We start from the raw sequence: 23,935 nt of genomic DNA on the forward strand, positions 1-23,935 counted from the left end.
TTAGCTGCTGACCTCAAATCAACCACAAAATGTAATAAGCTTTCAATAGTAGGAAAAAAAACAGAAATGAGGTTAAATTCCCAAAAAGCTAGCAACCAGAATGAAAGCGTAGTTCCCTAGCTGACTCCAATGTTTCCTTATGCAGTTTGTGAGTTTTCTCTATGCTTTCTCTACAACAATGCTTCTAGTATTCTGACACTATGGCTGCTCTGTGCCTCCTTTTATAGCCATGGGGTCCGGTTAAACCAAGAGCCTCCCTATTGATGCTTCTTATATTGGTTGCCTTTATTCAATGCCCAATCATTGCATTGAGGTTTAAAAAAATCTCCTGGGAGTATCTTTACACAAATTGCAGGGGCTGCAAATTTCAAGTCCACCCATTGAAGTGGAAAACCCACATTTCTCCTCTAAAATTGACCTTAGACTGTTCTAAAGACATATGGCAATGGTAGGGACATTAGATTGTGAGCTCCTTTGAGGGACAGCTAGTGACAAGTCTATGGACTTTGTACAGCGTTGCATAATATGATGGCGCTATATAAATACTATGTAATAATAAAATAATAATAATAAATAAATGATCCATCTGAAATATTTAAGGGCAAGTGGGTACATTGGTGCACAAAGTGTTGGCAATCTAAAGTTCCACTTTTAGGATTACATGATTCTTCCCTGATAATGTTTAAAGATGGGGATCGACATGTGATCATGGGAGTAGACTTTTTGGTTTCATCTTATTTGGTTGTTTTAATTTGAGATTTGTATAAATATTACAATGCTTGGATAATAACAATGGTAGATGTACACCTCATGTTTAATATTTCTTATTCTCACTCAATCCTCAATCAAAAGATTACATGAGCAGGTGGGTATTCCAGAAAGGGACAGGTAATGTTCCTTCTGTAATAATCCCTCCATCCAGCCTGATCCTTCTAGGTTTATGGCAAAAATCTCAGCTATGCAGAGACAGCTTTGTTTGCCAGGATATCTGGCATTCCTGGGTTCCTCTGTGTGTGCCAGGAATGAATAACCCAGGCACCTCATGATGCTTATGTCATCCGGGGCCAACTAATCAAGATGACCAAAGATTGCAAGGAGATAATGAAGAAAGAAGATTTTGGTGCCCTGCAAAAGAACAGGGACAGGTGAGTAATGCAGGGTTTAGTTTTGATTTAATGGTCTTTTTGAAACCAAAAAATACTTCCAGATATTATCCATCATGTAATACCATTAGGTAGGCATTTAATCTTTCTCAAATTTATTCTGCAGCAGGATTATGACCCTAAACATACAGCCAAAGCCAAAGCATTATCCCCTATGGAAAAAAAGAAGAGAGATGACATAGTCCTGATCTCAACAGCACTGACTTTATCTGGGATGACATGAGACAGAGGCACCTTATAAAGTCTAGATCAGTGTTTCCCAACCAGGGTTCCTCCAGAGGTTGCTGGGAGTTCGTTGAGCAATGAGCAATTTGTGACTCTCAGATCAGTTTAGGTGACACCAATGATCTTTTTGGCTATCTGTAAGGGTGACATTCTTCCCACTGGCCAGCCATGTAAGAGGCATTCTTCCTACTGACCTTTCATAAATGTCCTGTGAGTTGTTTGGATAAAGCAGGAGTTCCCTGAAAACCTGTTATTTATTTCAAGGGTTCTTCCGTGTAAAAAAGGTATATGTTTAAAAGGAGTTTCTATAAAAAAACGTGGCCAGGTGTCCTAGATGTGTAGGTGTACCTAGAAGAACTGATACTGTCCAAATGATGAACAAGAAGAATATTTATATATTTTCGTTTTCTGTTTATACGCAGTAAAATAATAAAAAAAATAAAGAAATAAAAATATTAATTGCATTTTTTTTTACTTTTTTGATCACATGACTAATGATTCTAGTGCTTTCTACAAAGTGATTCTACATTACAACATACATTTTCATCAACCATAGAGCACAATGGTCCATGTGGTTGGTGAAATAAAAACATGGAAACTTACTAAAAAATTGTTGGTTGCCTTTGTGTGTGTGAGGAGGGAGGGACACGGGGACATAGGGCTTGGTCTATTAAGTTTCCACAAGAATAGAGAGGATAGATCATCATCGGAGAACCTGGATGATCCAGCAAACTTGGAGGGAATTTCTTAAAAAAAACTATTAGTTGGTAAATGTTTTTATTGTTATAGTTATATTACAATATATTGTGTGCTTCTAGAAAATAAAGTCTGTAAATAACAAAAGAATTGTACTTTCCTTTAAAATTGATGTACACCTTTATTAATTATTAATAAATTATAAATTAAATTATAATATTGTAATAAACAGAAAAATGTATTTTGATTGTTTGCAAAAGCACTTACACATTTTGCATTTTTCCATAAAAGTACCAGTACATTAAAAACATGAAACCAATGAGGGCCAGATCGTCCTCCTGCAGCTGTGGTCTGCCATGTTTGTCTTCCTGCTATAAATTATCTGAAATATGTTTTTCTGTATTAGAAGTAGAAGGTATCTTGTCATGCAGAGGTGGTACTGACAAATGCTTACAGGAAATGATCTATAAATGTTTCCTGAGAAAACCCATTATGGTTCTGGTCATCGTGGCAATACTGCAATTTTACATTTTGCCTGCCTGCAAAGTATTAAACAGTAAACATTATTTAAATTAGAAACAGCAGGGCCAGGTCATGCTACAAATTCTGACATTCTTTGACATTATTACATGCTGGAAAAGATCTATACAATTTTATGGGTATGGAAGCGTTTTAGTTACGAAACAAGTTAATAGCATTGAATAAATACACAATTTATAGTTATACCAGTAGAAGGCTGGTCATGTAGAGGGGCTCCCATTATCTGCTATCATTCTGTGCGCATACTGAAAATGATCCAAACGAAATTAGAGGGCCTGGTTATTCTCCAAACTATGCTACTTTGTGGCTGCCATTTAAGAAATTGTTATGTATTTTAAGCAATGGGGACCTAGACATCTAAAGATGCTACAAGTTGCGTCATCTTGACTGCCTGGTAAAATAGATTGGGGGCTTGTTGATATAGAAGCTTTCTGTTGGAGCCAGTCTGTCCTCATAATGGCCATTTTTGGTCTCTAAGTTTGCTGCCAATCGTCTATTAATTGTTTTCTTACTGCACCGCCTGGTGTCTTGGGGAAGTGCTCTGGACTGTCTTAATGGGCCTAATTTTTTAAAGCTCGCCAAGACTGGAGTGAATCTGGTCCTGGATTGAAAACATCTGCCAACTAAAAGCAAATTATTTTTAAGAAATCCATTTCAAGTTAGGTGTATTTAAGAGTTAAGAGGCCCAATGCCTCTTCCTGCTTTGTTATACAATTTCATTTGGTGATCATGAAGTGGTGGTGTTGACAATCTGAAATGATTTAATTTACCTAGGAGTTTCAGGGGTGGTCAGTCATACTGATAAGAGTAAATAATAAACACTGTACGCATGAAATACCTTTGTTCTATTTATAAATTAATCATCTATTATTATTATCTAGTATTTATATAGCACTGGTATGGTTTGTAGCACTATCCATAGTCATGTCACTAGCTGTCCTTCAAATGAGCTCACAATCTAATGTCCCTGCCTCAGTCATATCTCTTTAATATAGTCTATGGTCAATTTTTTAGGGGGGAAGCCAATTCCCCTAACTCCATGTTCTAGGCCCAAAACATCTATATCAGAGAGATACAAACATACATGGATTGTATGAATGCTCCATTTCAATAGGTTGGTCTAAGAGAGGTATCAAGAGGTCCTTTCTGATAAAGAGTAACCAATACTAATCTCTGGAAAACTCCAGATTATTTTAGACCAGGATAGGATGTTTGCAATCATCCAAGCTTTACCAAACACATTTTTCCAAGAGAAAAAAAAAAATAGATAATGGCCTCCAAACTTCAGGTTGACCTGTTCTGTAGATGGGAATGTATCCTTCTATTTCCTTGTATCGGATTGTGTGAAAAAATATATATAGAATATAAAATATGAAAAAACGTTACTGCTTTGTTTAATTGTTTTCAGACAGCAGCACCTGAAACTAGGAACAGTCAGTGGGATGACCCTGAAAGCTGAACACAGGATGGCCTTGAAGGCTGATAAGAGACCCTTGTGGTTAGAATAAGCTTATACAAGAATCCAAGATGGCGGGACAGTCATTTCTGTGCCAAGAATGTTAGACACATGGTTTATCCACCCCCATAACTGTTTGTGACCTATTATGCTTATTTGGACTTATAGGTTTTTGAACAATCTGCTTAATAACCACGATAGATAACGGCTTAAGCCTTCATATACAGGATTGATCATATATGCCTATAAAGATTGATGTATTTCCATGTTTTAGCTAGAATCTCTGTGCTTTAACTTTGGTTTGATTTTCTCTGTTGCACCAATAAATCTTCCTAATTAGGATCTAATGTTTCATCTCTGATGGTTCGTTTGGAGACCCCTTAATGAACCAGACAATTGCTAACAAAACAATCAATGGACGCCCTAAGATTTGATGAATGTGTTGTCTTTTATATTTCTAGCTCTTCTAGTTTCTCTTTGCCAAGATATTGACTTGCATTGTGGACTGTTAACATGTTGCTAATCTAATGTATTTAAAAGGGACAGACCTAGTGCTCTGCGATGATCGCCTCTCAGCCTACGCCATTCACATAGATTTTCCAGAACACTCAGCAACAATTTAAGCAAAAAATACTTAGGTAAAAGTTGGTTTGCCTTGGTACAGGTTGCGGGTGCAAAGTTCAGTTATTAGACAGACACTGGGCTTCCTGCAGTGCTCAATGAGTCAGTGCCGTTGTTCTTACCAACAAGATGGTTTCAGTGAGAGTTCCCTCTGCTGGGCTTACATGGCTTTTTATAATCCAATACCAAGAAGAGGGACTAATATGATTATCCAATGAGAGCAAGTCATAGGCGGGCTGGGAGGATGTGTTCACACTGATTATGATACTCTGTGGACACACCTAGGGTGCTCCTAATATAGTTAAGTTCATATTTCCACAGGTTCAAGTTTTTTAAACTGCTAACCCCCAGATTATTATTTAGCACAAAACATAGAGTTCAACGAGACCAAACTAGGCAGGTCTGGGACTTATGAATCACCAGAACAGGCTAAAGGGGGTTTCCAGGCTTTCTTGAGGCCTAGGAGACTAGTTCTTGGTCTCAAAATGCTCACAATAATGATTTGACTATGAAGTAGCAACCTATTACTTTGTAGGGAGCTGTATTATAAAAATTCATTAATTATTTACAATTAATAATAAATGTGTTCCTGAACACAGCTCAGATGTTACTTCACTACCCTTATCTGCCAAATCCTGAGTTTTATGACTACTGTTGATGTTCAAATTCGGGTTGTCCCTATATTCGACCAGAAAATGGCAGTTCAAATTCGGGCCTTTAGACCTGACCCGAAAAATACAGAATTCGACTTTGCAAATTCGTGTTTAAAAATATATTTAAAAAAAAAAAAGCGAACACCAGATGAACTCTTAATGGGGTTTCTCCATTGAGAGTTCATTTGAGTTCAGTTCTTACGGTCACTGGGCTGTACTTATCATTGATAAGTACAGCCTGTAGCTGGCCAGCTAAAACCTGTCCTAGGTTATTAGTGCAGCATATTCTGTATACACCTAAAGCTGCCAATAACCCCACTATACAGCTCATATGCTCATATGCTTAAGCTAGACGCAGAGTTATCACTGTATTTTATGGTTGTGAATGTTTATAACAGTTATATATGCATTTTGTTAACATAGGCAGGAAAGGAAAGTATAAGAGAGAGAGAGAGAGAGAGAGAGAGAGAGAGAGAGAGAGAGGGAGAGAGAGAAAAGAGAACAGCCAGAGTTTCAAAGAAGTAGACAAAAGGCCAAAAAAGTTCCACAATTATCATTATCATTATCATTACCAGCAAACAAACAAACAAACTAACCAACTTCAACCATCATTTTGTGATACCTCATTCAACACATGTTTGTACATAGACTTTCTGCTGCAGAATCAGCAGTGTTATATGAAGAAAGTTTGAAGTTATTAAAGAAGTTATTTGAAGTATTTGGTGTGCTCTTTAAACCTACTACTTTTATGGAACGGTATTAGAGGAATTATAGAGTAAAGACAGTCTGATCAGAGTAAAGAGAGACAGAGATAATAATTCTTCTAATGCCACAGCGCACAAGGCACCTTATAGTGCTGCGCCTGCCACACAGCCCGGGGAGCGTGGGAACTTGCGGTCACAGCTGATAGGAGGCACGGAGTGCTTTCAATCAGCTGTGACTGCAGATGAAACTCCGCAATTCCGCTCCCCTGATTGCTTTTGCAGTTCTACACAGTCCCTAAAAAAACACAGTCCCGAATCCCCCCCCCCATAGACTTTAATGGTGTTCAAATTCGGCGTTCAATCACCCGAAAAATATTTTCGGGCTATTTGATAGAATAGCTGCAGAATCGAACACTCAGCTGTTCGACCAACACTATTTATGACACCTGACCACACAAAAATCTTTGTAAATTAGCAGATCTGCAGGGATGTACTGGTTATCTGATGTTTATGTTCCATACTATTAGACAAAGGCCCTAAAGAGGGACTCTAGCCTCTACTGCTGTATCTTTAAAGGGGAATTTAACATTGGTACTCCCCTCAATGTCACATGCTCCTATTACTTTATATATGCTAATCATGTAAGATTGTCCAGACATATCAGTGCATTCACCAAATATTGTACAGGACAATATTTTAAATGACTATCTTTCAGTCTTTCAAGTAAGATGAGTTTGATTTTCTGTGGAGTTTTTAATTTCTAATTGATCCCACCTGAGAAACAACTAATAAACCTAAAGAACTGGAATTTCTAGTTTTCAATAAGCACAAAGTCACGCTCCCAAAGTCTGGCCTGATCTTTTCTGATAAATTCACATATTTTAATTGTTCATAATGCAAAAGTCCCTGACAAAGCCACCAGGACTACCATTTTATTGCTTCCAATTTATTGCTTTGCAACTCTCAGTCCCTGTGCTTCCGGCAGTGATTTATAGATTGGACTTAAAAATATTGAACTGAAACTCTTCAAAAAAAGGAAAATTTCAGATGGAGATTATTAGAGCTGCTAATCAGACCCAGAAACAAATTTATGTAGCCAGTTCTAGGTCTAACATCTGCCAATTTCACTAAATATGTGTGACAGGTTTATGGTGGCCAGAAGGCTTTCATTTAGCCTTTACAATCATGCATTCCTGATCAAGAAGTAGTTGTTGTAGGTAAACTACGTAATGTTGTCTAAGAAATGCTGCTAGAACAGCTAATATATGAGTAATCTCCCAGGAACTGATGGTACATATATAGACTGGGCTTTGAACTAGTACTAAATCATCTTTTCCTTGCAAAAAATGTCTAAAACATCATTCCATAATACTTTTAAAAGTTCTCCAAGGCTGGTGAAGGTAAGCTATTATGGGAGAACCTGGGTGATGTGGTCTAGGATTAAAAACATCCAAAAAAAATCCATTCCAGGTGTGCTGGATTATCCAGATCTACCTAAAATAGTTTATCTTCTCCAGTCCTGGAGCTTTAATAAATCAAGTCATTGGTGTATTGATGCATTTAAAAAGGAGAACAATATATTTTAAATCAGCATCAATATAAAGACTTATATCCCAAAAAATACTTTTGATTTTAGCAGTAAGAGGCGACACAGAGGCAGGGTCAGTGTAAATAAAAACTGGCTGTTTACTTTGGGTTTGGCATCAAGACAACAATTTTACAGATTCCTCTCGGTTTTTTAAGCACTGGAAAAAGAATAACGGCACCAAAAGTGAATGTCTGCCAGTTTTTCCATGACTTGGATAACTAGTACTTGGACAGTAGAAACGTAAATTCATTCAGCCATGGAAATATTAAAAAGGCTCTAATACTGTAGATTTAAATAACTCATAAAGTTATCCTAATAAGGTCTCCATCCAATATTAAATTATTGCATAGTAACAAGTGCCTGGTATGTGTTTAATTAGTAGTTTATGTCAATTTAAAACATTTTTTCTTAGTTTTAGATTAGATTTCTTAGATTGCTATCTGGGTAAATGTAGAATGATTTTCCCATCACATTCCATCCTGCTGACAATGTTTTACCAAACAGGAAATAAGAAAAATTCTCCAACAGAAACAAAGAAAAAGATGAAAATAAGGAAAAACCTAAATTCTCTGTTAATTGTATATGTCTGTCTGTGTCACTGTTTCAGGTTTTCCATCATTAAAACGCTGGCCAGCGGGACAGAAAGCAAAGGAAAATCTCACCAAAGGAGCAACAGAGAAGAATCCCTCCCAGCTCTAATATAGCTCGATATGCACGGTAATTTTTGACACCATTTTTATGTTTCATTCTTTCGCTGCCACCACCAAACCCCATATGGAAGCTGTGGAACGAGCACTGGAGCAGCTATAAGTATTGCACAAGGGACAGACTAAAGCTACGTACACACGGCAGATTTTTATCGCCCGATAATGGGCATCGGCCAAATATCGGGCGAAAATCTGCCGTGTGTACAGTCGGTGTCGTCCATCGTCCGAACGACCGTCCTGGCGGATCCACGGACGATGAACGACGACCGATCCTAATGAAAGGGAAGGGGGAGAGCGCGCAGCAGAGTGCCGCTCCGTCGCTCTCCCCCTCCCATCTCCATAGAACATGAACGGTGCTGTATGTACAGCATCGTTCATGCATCGTGCAGTCCCTTGTCGTTGGAAAGGATCGTGAAAGATCCTTTCCAACGATAAAAATTGCAAGTGTGTACGCAGCTTAAGTCACTTCTGTAATAGAATAAACTTACTTGTTAGTAGTTTTTATGTACATTGATCCATGCATGCACAGCTCAGTGTATGATCCCAGCAGAGTTGGCTGCCCAGAATTAATAAACTTCAAGGCGCATGTGCAGGAGCTACATAAACTTGGCCAATAAAAGTAGAACTAAACTAACTAACTAAAAAAAAAATAAACTCAGACTTACTTTTAATTACATAGATCCTTCTATCCAGCTAGAGATGTCCTTGATTGGGTCCCACGCCGTCCGGGAATTCTCCTTCATCCTGGCACCAAGGAAGCACCAGGTGCCATTATCTTCAGCCTTATTTCTCCTTGTTCTGGCTACGTTACCCGATCTTGCACTGTGCAGGTGAGAGTTCGGGTGATTTAGCCTGCTGTAAATGGGAAAAAAGAATGCCGATTTCACTATCTATGTTTGAAAGGCGTTCATTTCCCCTCAATGTAGTAAAATGCCCCTTCTGTGCATGGCCACGATTGGGCATGTGCGGAAGGAGGGTCCTGAGATGCGTAACGTATGTATCCCAGTAGGCTCTCTGCAACTATTCTGTCTTGAACACTCTGGCTTCACCCTTTTTTTTCCATAGATCAGATACATTTACTTCTACTTTACCACAAATTGTTGAGGTTTATTTTTTTGGTATCTGTGTATTCAATAAAAGCTCTTTAATCTCTTTCAAACCAAAAAATGTATTTTGTTTCTATCCACTAGAAATAATTTAAGTGTATTTTTCCCTACTTTCAGTTTTGAATGTATAATTTTATCTTTTTGTCTATAATGGCCAAACATATTCTCTATATATTCTTCACTCAGCTAGACTTATAGCAGAAATTGTTTACTGTGCCCCACAGTCCTATTACACGCGCCATTATTGTTCAAGTTTTCAAATGAATTAACACTTCAAATAAAATAACATTATTTAAACATTAATAATTTCATGCTGCTCATTCTGTAAAATGATTGCATACTATGTATTTGTAGTAAGTGAGGTCCAGCACTAGGAATAAGGATGCCGAACAAACATTAGAATACACAATATTCCTTTTGATTCTTCTTCTAATCATTACTTAGTACATGAACTTGATGTCATGTAAAAATAAGTAAAATGCTGATTGATAACAAATAAAAATGTGCAATTCAGAGGTGTATAGCTGTTACAAATATAACCTCAACAGCCAGGAGAAAGTTGTCTGCTTTGCATTCTTTCATTTACATTGTAATGCATTACTCTTACCTCTCTGGTCCTTCTCCTGGGTATAGAAAAGAAAGTCATATTTAGTTCTGGAGCCCGGTACAAAATGTCCAGAAGCCAGAAACATAGGTTCACTGTGTGACTTCATTAAATAAATAAAAGAATATAGTTATCATGTGAGCAGCAAATATAATTACAGCTTACACAAAACTAAACACACTGCTAGAAAAACACAAGATTGTGCAATATTTCAGCTGCTCCACTTCCCAGAAAGTCTAGGAAGCAGGACATATACTTCTAGTGGGTGTTTAAAGCCCCATTGACTTGTCTAGGCTCCATATAATGAATTCATGTATTAGTACTTCATAAAGCCATCTAATTTATCCTAACATTGGATACATATATACTCATGCATTCCTATGTTTTCCAATGGTTTCCTTGGTATGGACTATGGGTCCTATTGCCATACATAGAAATAAAAGATAAAAACGAGTAACTGTGTGGTTGAAATAGTAGAAGAATATTGTTCTTTGTTAGCCAACAATTAACTGAGAAAGTCTGAGAGTTATATGATATGCTATATCCTAGATTGTAAGCTCTTCTGGGAAGAGTCTTCTCCTCCTCCTGTGTCACTGTCTGTCATTTGCAATCCCTTATTTAATGTACAGCGCTGCAAAATATGTTGGCGCTATTAAAATTATGTTTATTATTATTATTATTGTTGTTATTAATAATATTATTAATAATTAACTGACTTATCTTATTAAAGATGCAGTAATTCAGAATGACTTCAATCGCTTCCGGCTTTATGCATTTCTAAAAATGTGTGGCTTCTCTAGAAATTCACATTGTGATTGGAAAATGCTGCTTATTCCTAATCTTTACCTAAAGACATGAACTTTCTATAGTTGATTATATAAAACAATCTAAAGCTGTACGTGAAGATGTTTGGTATAATCTTACACAAAATTGGAAAACATGAACAATGAAATCCAAAACAAGACATGGAAACTGTTGTGATGGGTTTGATATGTGATCTGTTTTAAACATTGGGGAATGTGGACTGGAATTTGGAAATTTTATTGCATCCTCTTAGAAGTGGTTACATAGATGAATAGTAAAACAAAACATGTCTGTCTACCTACTTTGCATGCAGAGTACATCTAGGCAAAAAAAAAATTAATTTGTTTTGGCTTGATTTGGATAACACTTGGATCAACAAGTGATAATTTCTAATGATTTACGTTTCCTTTCTATTTTGTGCATTTTGATCAGTGTTTCTCAAACTTTTTAACATGGATGAACCCTTGACATAACTTGCAGGTCTTCAGTGAACCCCTTCTTACAATGGTGGTCAGCGGGAAGAATCCCTCTTACATTGCTGGCTATTGGAAAGATTATCACCCTTACAGATAACTAAAAAGATCATTGGCGTCAGTTCAACTGACCCAAGAGTCGCTCATTGTTCAAGGAACCCCTGGCAACCTCTGAAGGAACCCTGTTTGAGTAACACTGATTTAGACATGCAGATGTTGGTCCCGTGCCATACACTAGTATATGAGATCAGATCTTCTGCACACACCCATTGATTCACATGACAAGTGGAGAAAAAGGCTAATTCCTCCCCTGTCAACATCGTACAAAGAGTAAAAGGCTATATATGTAAATTAAATCAACTACGTGCTTACAGCTTCTGTTTTACCTCACTAAGCAACAATATATTTACTTAAATAGATAAAGTAATCCATTTGATAGGAAGACACAACTAAAAGTCAAAATTTTCTACCCCACCTTGTTTTATGAAGACAAGACCTTAAACCCAGTTCTTTGGGAAATTTCTATAGGCCAGCAAGTAATCGGTGTAAACAGAGTTTTAGGCTATCTTCTAATAAAAACAGCAGATTCCATTAACAAAAGCATTACCTGTGATAAATGCAGACTGGTAAAAAGTCAAATTACAATCAGAGAAGATTCATTGACATCATATTATTCTGTGAGAAGGCTTTGCTTGAGTTTCTCAACCAGGTACAGTTTATAGTGCTATTGACTTGAAGCTGCTGTATACCTAGATATACTACAACAGAGAAGGTTGAATGCAATCTTCGCCACAATATTGGTGATGGTGAACAAGGTTTTATAATATTTAATAGACTGTTCCATCAAAACTGCAGCTGCCAATGATTTTGGGCAAAAACTTTAGATTTTGGAATTAAATACCTGTTTCTAAAACTTATTTAATTGGTTAGTAAATTGAACTACACTGTGTACGTTTTTGTAGCAGCATATACTTAGCAGACTGCACAGAACAATTGCTATATCACATAATTATCTAAAGGAAAATGATCATAAGATCTTGCATACCTTTACAGTAATTCCTTGTTCAATATGCACAAGAACAAAAATCTACATATATAAAACACCGTAATGTATGTTCATCACTAAATCCCAATTTATTGATCACAGTTTACTTTGTTCACATTGGAAGTAATGATCAGTACTTTTATTATACGTTAACTTTTGTATTCTAGTGCATTAGTAAATAATTTGTACAAAGCATCAGGTCTTATAACTGTGTACTGGGAGATGAATGGTATTCATCGGGGCTGATTTACTAAAGGAGTTTGGGCTGGTCAATTAGTAAATTAATTCTGAGTAAGTTTTATTTTATTTATCTTAGTGAATGAGGTCATGAATCATCCAATCATGTACAAGTAATATCATTTTTTATGTTTCCTTGCACATGATTATTATTATTATTATTAATAATAAAATTAATAAACAGGGCTTATATAGCACCAACATATTACGCAGCGATGTAAATTAAATGATTTCGGTATATTTGGCAAAGTGACCTAATAATTCACTTTAAATGAACTGGTAACACCCTAAACTTTTTTTCTATGCTATCAGAATGCAATTTCATTAACCAATTTTATATTACAGTATACATTTATAGTTATTTGAAGGTATTGGTTTTTGATATTGGCTTTTATCAAGTTTTTTTAATAATGAACCAAACTTTATCAAAAGTACCATTTCAATACATGCATAATACTGTAGGTTAAGTAGCACATGATGTTTGAAAAATAATTATTTACACACTTTAAGTATTCATAAACTGTGGGAATGAAAAGATAACCCACTGAATTCATATTCCCTAAAGAGAATACTGGATTGTTCCAAACGGAACTTGAAACATAAACCATCAAGGGATCAGGCTTACCTTTGTCAATTCATTCCAGAGAGTCGCCCGCATAGAGGATTCTGAGTCCCATCAGAAGTTGCAGTGCTCTATATAAAGTTTATCTGTTCTTTGTGGAAGTTTAGCTCATGGAATCAGAAAGGAAAGTGATTGCATCCAATGATCCTTCTAACTTCTGCAAGTCAGCCTTTTCTCCTGCACAGATAGATACTCACTCAACAATGTGTGTGTAGTACACTGCTGTAAATTCAACTTCTTCCTCTCTCTCCCTCTCTCTTTCTCAAAATTAGAAACAGGGTAGGCAGAATTTCTCTCAACATAAATGCTAGTAACCTGACCTACTGCCTGAACAGCACATATCCAGAGTTAACCTCTTCTGTACGATACGTGTTGATTTTGTCCATTGGCTAATCTTAGAATACGGAACCTATAACCCATGTAATATATTTTAAAGTCCTTTAAAAATCAGCTATATGTACTGCTGAAAAAAACATAACTTTTATTGCGTCCTTCAGTAGCCAATGCCTAAGCAAATATTAATTGTGATTCATATGTTAGGATTACATTCGGTGTTCCTGGAATTCTTGGTCAACGAGTGGCCTTATCATATTTATTTCTTACATTTGTTGATATTAATAGACTAAAAAAAGGTGATTCATATACATCCACCTTCTACATATGAATTATATAGATAATATTAATTTAATTTAGACAATAAAACCCGTTTAGATTGACTGATGGCCATTTCCATTTTTATCAGCAATGAATTGTATTGAGTACCATAATTCATTAAAACAGTAGTGCCTAAACAGTAACTTATGTTCAACAATTTCTTGGCTAGAATTCTAGAAATCAGCCACACTGGGGCATTTCAAGTATTAGATGAGTGATTGCCATGCAGTCTTTATTCTCCAAACCCCCAAATATTATAAAACCTTAAAGGAACAACTTGTATAAAAAGCAGGAAAGCTGCTTGACCAGCAAGACCTGCAGAAGCCGAGGTACCACCACAGCAAGTGGACAAATTCAGCTTTGGCCCTCTACTTTTTATTTCCTTCAGAACCTTCTCCCATCACTCACAACAAGACTGCCAAGTACAAACCTTTCATACATCTGTGAAGTGCTACCATGCTATACTAAACACATAGAACCTTAGGGTTTGGGACACAATTGTCAAGCTGTTGCTCCGTCATATAAATTAATAGTTTTCTTTTCACCATCTGCAATTGGACACATTGGTCAGTTGTAATGAAATGATTATGGCACCTTGTCAGGTATTGAATAGTAGATGTGTGAATATTTGTGAGTGGAATGTTTTTTGGGAATAAATAGAAAACTTCTGGAAAGTAACACTTTTGGACCCTCGTTTAAAAAGCAAAATGCATGAATTTGTTCAAACTTTTGAAAATTAGTCTTCAATCTTCGGTTAATAGGCTACCCTTTACATACAAGCCTTAGACTTTCCGTAGACAGGTGTCTGATACCTCTATCCCCATAGAAAACCCTCTTTCACCCTCCAGCAGCACCAGTGCTTTAGAGCGTAATGAGAGTTTTCTTCCTGACATGGCACTAGGTAGCAGCGCCAGAATTCCAGACAGAATGTAAATAGGATTGAAATGTCTTATATGTACTGCTCTGAGCCTTTGAAACCATTGATAATACTTATTTATTTATTTACTTAGGTATACAGAGCTAGGGAACAAGAATGTTCCCATTCCCTACTTTATTTTTCCATTTAAAATGAATGCAGAAAACTTTACAGAACATGTTATAAATTTCTTAGCATGCAGTATATATGTTATTAAAACATTTGTTGGATTCCTTAGTGCATTAAATGTCTTATAAAAGAAAATTCTGTAAGAAGATCAAAACTGCCTATTATTCTTATGTGACGTAAGGAAGTAGTAGAGTCGTCATGCTGAGAAAAAATAACAGCATTGCGTATCTTCATACGTAGGGAGATATCCAGACTGTACAGACTAAGATAGTTACTATACTTAGGATATATTTATTGCTCACCTAATACCACCTGAGCTCCAGGTTTACAAAAATAAAAGAGTAGACATTTCATAATAAATCTTTATTATGTTGAAACATGCCAACATGAATTTTGTATCCTCGAGTAACCCAACATCTGGCATGTAAAGCTGAGTCAGTTTTCTTCGGAGCTCCTAAAATTTTTATTTTGTATTCTTTCATGTAAAAGGGAACAAAATCTATGATTTAATTTGCTAAACTTGTTATGTTTAAAGAGAAGCTGCCTTCTAATCTCAAGGGCCCATGAGTAGTTTTTGCCAGAATTTTAGTCTTGTGGGTTAGCCTTTCTCAATGTTTTTAACGTGCAGGAATACTTGAAATATCTTTCAGGTCTTTATGGAATCCCTTCTATAATTACTAAATCCACAGCTTACAGTACATTAGTGTAATGGTCAGTGGAAAGAATTTCACCCTTTTCAGCCAAAAAGTTCATTGGGGGTCACTTATACTAACCTGAGAGCTATAAAATGCTGATTGTTGAGGAAAACCTAGCAACCTCTGGAAGAACCCTAGGGCCTAGAAAACCCTGGTTCAGAAACACTGCCTTGGGTATTAAAACACAACCTTGTTTTGTTCCCATAGTGTAGGGAAGAATGAGAACCTCTGCTGGGTCATTATCACCATCTGAATAATTTGTCATATCATATATTGTCTTGGTGGCACTAGTTTATTGGCAACTTTTGCATAAAATTTATATTCAGTCTTGAGAAAAATAAAGTACACGCACTTTCAAATGTATTCAATTCTAATAAAAATTATCTTGCCATTATCAGGTCTTTAAGTTAGGCAAACACAACCCTAGATAAACAATGACACATTACAGTATGCCATGATTCAATGTCTGGGGTCGTAATGTAGGTGAAGTGTGTGAAAAGTTAAGTACACTTTTACCATAGGAATAAAGAAGGTAAATAGCCGCCATGTGTCATTATTCATATAGCCTTGATTAATTTATCATCAGTAGGTGTAACCTCTAAAAAGCAGAAGTTTTGGTAATTTGCTGGTTTCAAATTAGGTGTGTGTTAACACAATGCCAAGGAGGAAAGACGGCAGCAATGATCTTATAAATCAGTTGTGGCTGCCCCTCAATCTGAGAATGTTTTAAGCCATTTCCACACATTTGAAGTTCATCATTTTACAGTGAAAAAAAATATTTGACAAGTGGAAAATATTCAATACAGTTGCCCATCTTCCCAAAAGCAGGTGTCTCAGAAAATTCACCCTAAGGTAAGACTACTCCGAGTTTCAAGAATTTGAAAAAAACCCAAGAGCTGCATCTTAGACTCTACAATGTCCTGTGTTTGGACATAATTCACAGGGCAATGCCTAGAGAAATCCAGCGTATCAGCACACTCATTTTGGGCTCTATTTTTAAATCAGGAAATCTGACATTCACTCAAGCATTCCTTGCTGGGAATCAATTACTGGGGGGAATGTTTGAGGGAATGACTAATTCCCTGTTTTATAAATAGAACACTTGGACTTGTTTTGCAGCCACAGGACCTGGGCACCTTACAGTCACTGAGTCAACCACAAAGGCCTCTGTAAAACAAAATATTCTCAAGTCAAATGTGAGTCCACCTGCCTAACAGCTAAAGCATGGCCTGCTAGGAAAATTGGTTTGCTTTGGACAATAACCCCAAGCAAACCAGCAAAACTAGCAAAACAGAATGGTTGAAAAAGAGAAAAAAAAAAGAATCAACGTGTAACAATGGTCCAGTCAAAGTCCAGATCTCAAACCAATCAAAATGCTGTGGCCGGACCATAAGAGAGCCGTGCATACAAGAATGCCTGCAAACCTTACTGAACTAAAGCAATGATGTAAAAAAGAGTGGGACAAAATGTCTTCAAAATTTTGGGCCTGGTTTACATTTTGATCAGTAAAGCTGGGTGGTCCAGCAAACCTGGAATAGTTCTCTTAAAAGTCAATTTCTATTTGTTAGTAAATGTTTTCAGTCGTGGACCAGATCCAGGTTTGATAGATCACCCAGCTTCACTGATCAAAGTATATCCTCTATAGCTTTAATAAATCAGGCCCAATGTAAGGGACTAAAAGGGCATACAAAAAACGTTTACTTCAATGTATTGCTGCTTAAGGTGGTTCTACAAGCTATGGCAGCGGTCGCCAACTGAGAAAATGTAGGTGGTCCCCGGCTCTGGCCGGTGTGCCCCCCAGAGGGGTCCTTCTCCTGACCCCGCTGATCATGTCCCCCATATGGACACAATAAAAGTTGTGCTATAGTTCCCCCCTAAGATGTTTAGCAAGCCTGCGATGGGAGAGTGAGGGGATTGTGTCCAGAGACGCAACCTGCCCACTGCCCAATGCCTACAATCCATATGGTCCGCGGCTCTGGCCTGTGCACCCCCCCCCAGCGGGGTCCTTCTCCGCCCCTCCCCTGGGGGTTGCACTGGCCGGAGCAGCGGACTACCAAAATTTTTTTGCGAACCACCAGCTGATGGCAACCACTGCTTTAACCACTGGAACTTAATAACCACAGGAACTACAAAGCAGACAGCTGTTGCAGTCTGGACTCCTTTGTGAGCAGCACAGGACTGTGATTGGCTGCAAGTTTGAGGAGCAGGTGCCACCCCCAGAGAGCAAAAAGAGGAGCATGAGGAGAGGGCAATAAGGACAGAGACTGCAACTAGAATGGTCCCCATTGCCCACAGTATGGTGAGCAGTCTGTGGCCTAAAATTTTCAGTTGTTATCACTTGGTCTGATGTAGTTTAAAGGAAATGACCTCTCCACCAGCCTTTTAGTGTTCTGGAATATTCTTCTGTGAGATATTTACAACCTTATCACTTTTGTATGTAACAAATACTCCATTTAGGAACACTCCAGCTGACACCTAGGGCCCCAACACATAATACATTGGGACATGTTGTACCACTGGTCAGGAAGATCATACAATTATTTATAATTAGTATTTGTGGCTGTTTTATATCTGCTCGCAATCTATGTTGTCGCTCCTCCACTGAGTGCGCTTGAGGATTCTTACAGGAAGTTTTGGGAGAAGCAAAGACCTTTACCATATACATTTGAGAATTATTGATTTTCTGTTGCATATTTATAATTTTTCAGGCTTCTTGCCTTCAAATAAATGTAATATTACCCTGGCTAATCTGTCAGTGTAATTGGGTCGAGGATTCTGGATTGGTCACCTCTGGTGCCGTAACAAAGGAGAGAACTTTAAGAGACTTAGCCGCTCCTATTGGGTTGAATAATTTATATATAATAAAAGAGTTACATTTTTTAATATGTGACTATGGCTCTTGTGGCACAGGTATTAAAGCATATTTTCTATCTGCAAGGACTGTGACATATGGGCTCCGTGTATACAATGATTAGGATCCGGTTCTATTTAAAGCGTAATCAGAGTTCTGCTTGCAAAATTTGCTATCAGCCAAGTCTTTATTGCAGAAAGGGACTGGGGATATTCCTTCTGCAATAAAGCATACATCTCAGCCTATGACTCCTGAATATGCTGGGTATCCCGGCATTCCCTGGGGCTGCTGAGACTGAATGCAGGACTGCAGGAGTTACACCACCCCGGCCCTGCCAATCAAGATGACCAAAGATCACAAAATGAGAAAGAGAAGAAGAGGAAGGTAGCAGTGCCCATGACAGAACAAGAACAGGTGAGTATATTTTAAAAATTGTGATCAGGCAGGTATGTTGCTTATGCTTATGTTCATTTTAACTATGTGAGCACACGGTGGCACACAGCGCTAGATCCAAATCTCAGCCAGGGCACAATCTGCATGGAGTCTGCAGGTTCTCCCTGTGTTTGTGTGGGTGTCCTCCAGATACTTCGGTTTCCTCCCACATTCCAAAAACATGCAGTTAGGTTAATTGGCTTCCCCCCAAAATTTACCTTAGACTGTGTTAATACCATGTGACTATGGTAGGGACATTAGATTGTGAGCCCATATACGGGACAGCTAGTGATGTGACTGTGGACTGAGTAAAATGTCAGCGCCATATAAATACTGGGTAGTTATAATAATAATGCTCTTTAAAGACCCTTCAACTATCAGCACAATGTACTCACCCTCATCATCTGTTAGAGCACACAACACTTGGTCCAGGTCCTTATAATTCAAGGAATGGCTCTGCTGCAATTTATATCCTTCAAGATGTGTTTGCTGTATTTGCTAAAAAATTGCTTATTGTGCTGTACTTATAATTTCTTATTGTACCTATTGTATTGTAGAGAAAACCCTTTTACTAATTTCACCTTCTAAAAAGGAATGCAGGTCCAACATACTCTATTGTGTTAAAAAGAAACACAACTCTTTTTTCTATACTATGCATCCATGCAGAATTTAGCAAAAGCTCAACTTTAACTAGTCTTTAATATTATTCTGGCCTCTACTCCATGTCTCCTCCCTGTCTTTGGGGATTCTGGGTTTTGGTCTGGTTTATAGCAAACGCTGCAAATCATCCAAAGTCAACTACTTCTGGCTGTCAGGTTGTGATAGAACTCAATACTCACCATCAATAAGCCTAAAGCTGATTGCTTACCTTTGTTGTGATGAATGTTATTGCAATTCTGTGGTTCCAGTTAGGCTGTGATGATAAGAAGGAGGTGAGCCAGTGGTCATTCATGTATGGATCTAATCAAAAGCACTTATATAAAAATTCCTGTCTATCTTTACTGTTATAGTTAAATGATTGATTTAAAAAATAATTCATTCCACATTTTCCGGAAATGATAACGCTAAATCCAATTTATTTAAGCAAAGCCTCACCCTTAAAGCATACCTAAACTCAGAAGTTTCACTTTACATAAAAGGATTTAAGTAAAAAATTCTGTTGTTTGTTGTTTTTTAAGTGCAAAGCCTTCTGGGATACCTATGTCACACATCCCGGCTGGCTCCTGGGTGCTCCTTCCTGCATGCCCGATCATCTTGGATGCATACCCATGCGCAGAAGGAGCCTTTTCGTGCAAAGAGAAAAATTTGCCAATCTCACGCATGTGCAGTGAGATCGGCAAGTTTTTTTTTACAACCTACATCACCCGACCTCGCTCCTGGGTTGGGTGACATTGGATGAGGAACAAAGAAGAAGAGGAGAAGAGTGCCGGGTTGGGGACAGATGCTGGGACAATGTAGGACCCGATGCAAGACACATCTGGATGAATCGGACTGCCTGCAGGATTGAAGGTAAGTGTATTTTTTTTTAGTTCCTCTTTAAGGTAAGCAGAACTTCAACCAGCATTTTGAATTACCCTCAACACTTGTTCCCTTTTCCTGCGTCATTGGTCCTTTGTTACTTTTTTATTTACCTAAACCCAGAATGGTTTTTTGCTTCTTCTTAGTTCCTGTGATTTCTTTGAAGGTTTGCAAAAGAATCTGTTCATGTAAAACTACTGGACTAGTTGAATCCTCTTCCATGGTGATAAAAGCCCTAGGATCAGTAAAGCATTTATATTTGCATTCAAACTATTTGGGAGAATGAGGGTTAGGTGTACCTAATATTTTGCTGTATTATAAGACGGCACAAATTGCTCAGATATCACACACCACCATCCAAGTACACTGTCCTTAATGGACTAAGAAGACTGAAGAGCTTTCCTGTTCCACAGTCTCATTATGTTGTTACCCCTATATCATTGTTTCTGAATCAGGGTTCTGTGGAACCCTAGGGCTCCTTCAAAAGTTGTGAGGGGTTCCTTGATCCATAACCAATGATCTTTTTGGCTATCTGTAATGATCATTCACTGGCCAGCGATGTAAGAGGCATTCTTCTTACTGACCATCATGCTAGTTTACTGTGAGCTGGGCATATATTATTTATGTATCCTGAAAAATATGTCAAAGGTTACCCAATGTTAATATAGTTGAGAAAGGCTGCCCTATATTATGCACAGACTGATCCTCTAACAATATGGAATATAAAGCAAAAGGACGCCCTCTTCATTCCCCCCGATCCCATTATGGGGTAACCCAGAATTTATACCAGGTTTATTATCTATTACTTACCAGTGGTGAATAAATAAAGGCTTTTTCAGAATTGAAGATTCCATTAGAGGGGGCACATTAAGACACAGTTTTACTGCAGCATGACTTTGAAACCTCCACCGTAAGTAAAGATGAAGGCATTTACCCAGAATCAGTTTGAAAGTACTTTTTTTAAAATTTGCATAAAATTTAAGTGCAGGGCGGCTCAGTGGAGTCATAAGTCCAATTGTCAGCCAGGACAGTATCTGCGTGATCTGCGATGATCAAGACAGGATGGGATCACAGAGCCTCCATGGATACCTACGTCACGCATGCCCAGAGGCTCTGGCTGCTTCTTCTGCGCATGCCTATTTTTTAAGCAGACATGCATGCTTTTAATCAGAACACATAATTGTTTCAAGATGAGAGAAATTCTCTTTTCATCTATTTACTATCACACACTGATCATTGCAGTCTGTGTACTTGGACCACAGGACAGCAGCAGAGAAGCACCGGTCACTGAGCTTTGGACCTAAGCATTGACAAATCATTGAACAAAGCCACCAGTACCAAAATCTCCCTAACTTCAGTTTGCCTAATTTGTCTAATTTATTAATAATGGTGCAAATAAAATCACTTTTCAAATATAATACATGCTGGGTCTTTTTACATTCCGTTGCAAACCAAAATAATAAAATATTAGTGAACAGCTTTGTAGTTATTTAATGTCCTGAATTCATCCCGTAGATGTGTCTGCAAATGTTGGCCTTGTTGACATTGCTACAATTACTCATTTTAATTTTCCATGCATTTTTTTCAGATTCTGTAAGGAAATTCACTTTTCTTTTCCAGAACAAACAAGGTCCTTTTGTCTGTAATACGTGTCTGCACTTTTATGAATCTTGCCATAAATTTGCTGTTTCCACAATGTTCTAATAACAACTAACCTACCTCCTATATATAAGAGCTGGAAGGGCCATGTTTGGTTCTCTTCCATTATTATTCTCAACCTTACCTAACCACACTGATTTTTATTAGTGATCCAGCAGATCTGAACATTGCTAGCATTGTTGTTATACTGCAAGGCATCAAAAAATCTACAACCAAACAACAAGTATTCACATACATCATGGTTGTGGGGTATGGTTGTGGTGGGGTTGCAGTGCAGTTCCTGGAAGCAACATGCTGCTTCTAGCCATGAAGTTTAAATTACTCGTAAGAATAACCACATCGCAAACACATGATGTATATGCGCACACACATATAAAGCAACGCATGCAAGAACTTTAACCCATGGTGCAGGTTGCTGCTTCTGAGTGCAAAGCATCAGTTTCCTATTTGCCTGGCAGTAACCTACTCTGCAGTTTGCAACCACAAGTGTGAAATGGGCTTCAGAGAAGCAGCCATTATGAGTGTGTTTTTAATAAATGGGACTTACTGGGCATTATTCCTTGATTTTTCTTGGCAGCCTTATTTGTCTTCCTAAGCACTATGGTTGGAATATGTATTGTAATAGTATTTATTCTTATAAGTAGAAAAAAGATTTGATAAGTAAGAAAAGTAAGAAAAAGATTTGATCAGACAGACATTTGATCAGACAAAAAGATGTTGACAAAGATAAAGATCTCCCAAGCTAGTAAAGTATTTTCTTGTATTAAAAGAGGAATAGACTGCAGAGATGGAGACATAATCCTGCCCCTGTACAAAGCATTGGTCAGACCACATCTNNAGATGAGCAGGGTGATTGTACTTCCTTTCTCACTTATTTCTCAAGAGCTTTTATCTGTAGGATGAGCTGTGAGAGAAGTACAGAGATCGTAACTCCTGTTTCCGTGCCATACATTCCCCCTTCCTCTGAATAGTCATTGGTTACAGAAACTGGCATAAACTTTGCACTCCTCCTCCTGGCTCTCAAACATAAGTCTTTTGCAACCCCTGTAATGACATTGTTAGGAAACAATTATCTGGCCAGCAATCCCGTGCTGTAGACCAATGGAGGACAGCGCACCTGGTGTCGCTTGCAGCAGAAGGAAAGAAATAGCAATTATCTGCCAGTCCACTGTACTGCAGGATGTGGCATCCCTGGTTTCCCTTTGGCATCCCCTGCTCTGCCTCTGTGTGTAGTTAAAGGGAATTTGGAGTTGTGTTGAGACTAATGAGTAAAATAGTTCCTGATCTCCGTCTTGCGCTGGCATTGGCTGCTGGGGCTTTATAGACTCCCTGCTCCCAGGGATCAGTGCCTGTGGTAGCGTTTAGCTAGGCTGATCTGTTGTTGATGTGTATTTTGTGAGATTCACTGTTGCTGACCATTGCCTTTTCCTGACCTATCGATCGTACACAGTTTGGACTGACCCTTTGCCTGTGACCCCGACCGTGCTTGTGCTACTCCCTTTGTGCCTCGTCTGGTGGACTGATTACCCATATATGACCTTGTTTTATAATCTGGAATTCCCTTTGTAGAGCTTTGTACTGCTTAATCAGTGGGCTCCTAGTCCTCTGCCAATCCTTCCTCCGATGCCATCCCTTGTCCATTAAGTCCTGGGGGGCCACCATGTGCTGGGAGATGAAACCATTCTCCCGAGGCTGAGCGAGACCTTGCTATAGGTGAAGAGTTAGGCATTAGATTGAGGGCCTGCTAACTAGTGAGTGCTGGACCAGGGTCCTACAGACATCATAGGAACTAAGAAGAGGGAATAAACAGTACAGGGCCAAGCTAACTAAAAAAAAA

The 23,935-nt window shown here is 38.0% G+C and overlaps 1 protein-coding gene across 1 annotated transcript in view; it reads right to left on the minus strand.

Moving 5' to 3' along the window:
* Positions 1-13,490, minus strand: part of ANPEP (alanyl aminopeptidase, membrane) — a 54,132-nt gene extending 40,642 nt beyond the window's left edge. The window contains exon 1 of the mRNA XM_072399136.1: positions 13,248-13,490. The gene's annotated coding sequence lies outside the window, so the exon portion shown is untranslated. The remainder of the gene's footprint in view (positions 1-13,247) is intronic.
* Between the last annotated feature and the right edge of the window lie 10,445 nt (positions 13,491-23,935).

This window comes from Pyxicephalus adspersus, chromosome 2 (genome assembly GCF_032062135.1).
Source record: "Pyxicephalus adspersus chromosome 2, UCB_Pads_2.0, whole genome shotgun sequence".
Classification (NCBI taxonomy): domain Eukaryota; kingdom Metazoa; phylum Chordata; class Amphibia; order Anura; family Pyxicephalidae; genus Pyxicephalus; species Pyxicephalus adspersus.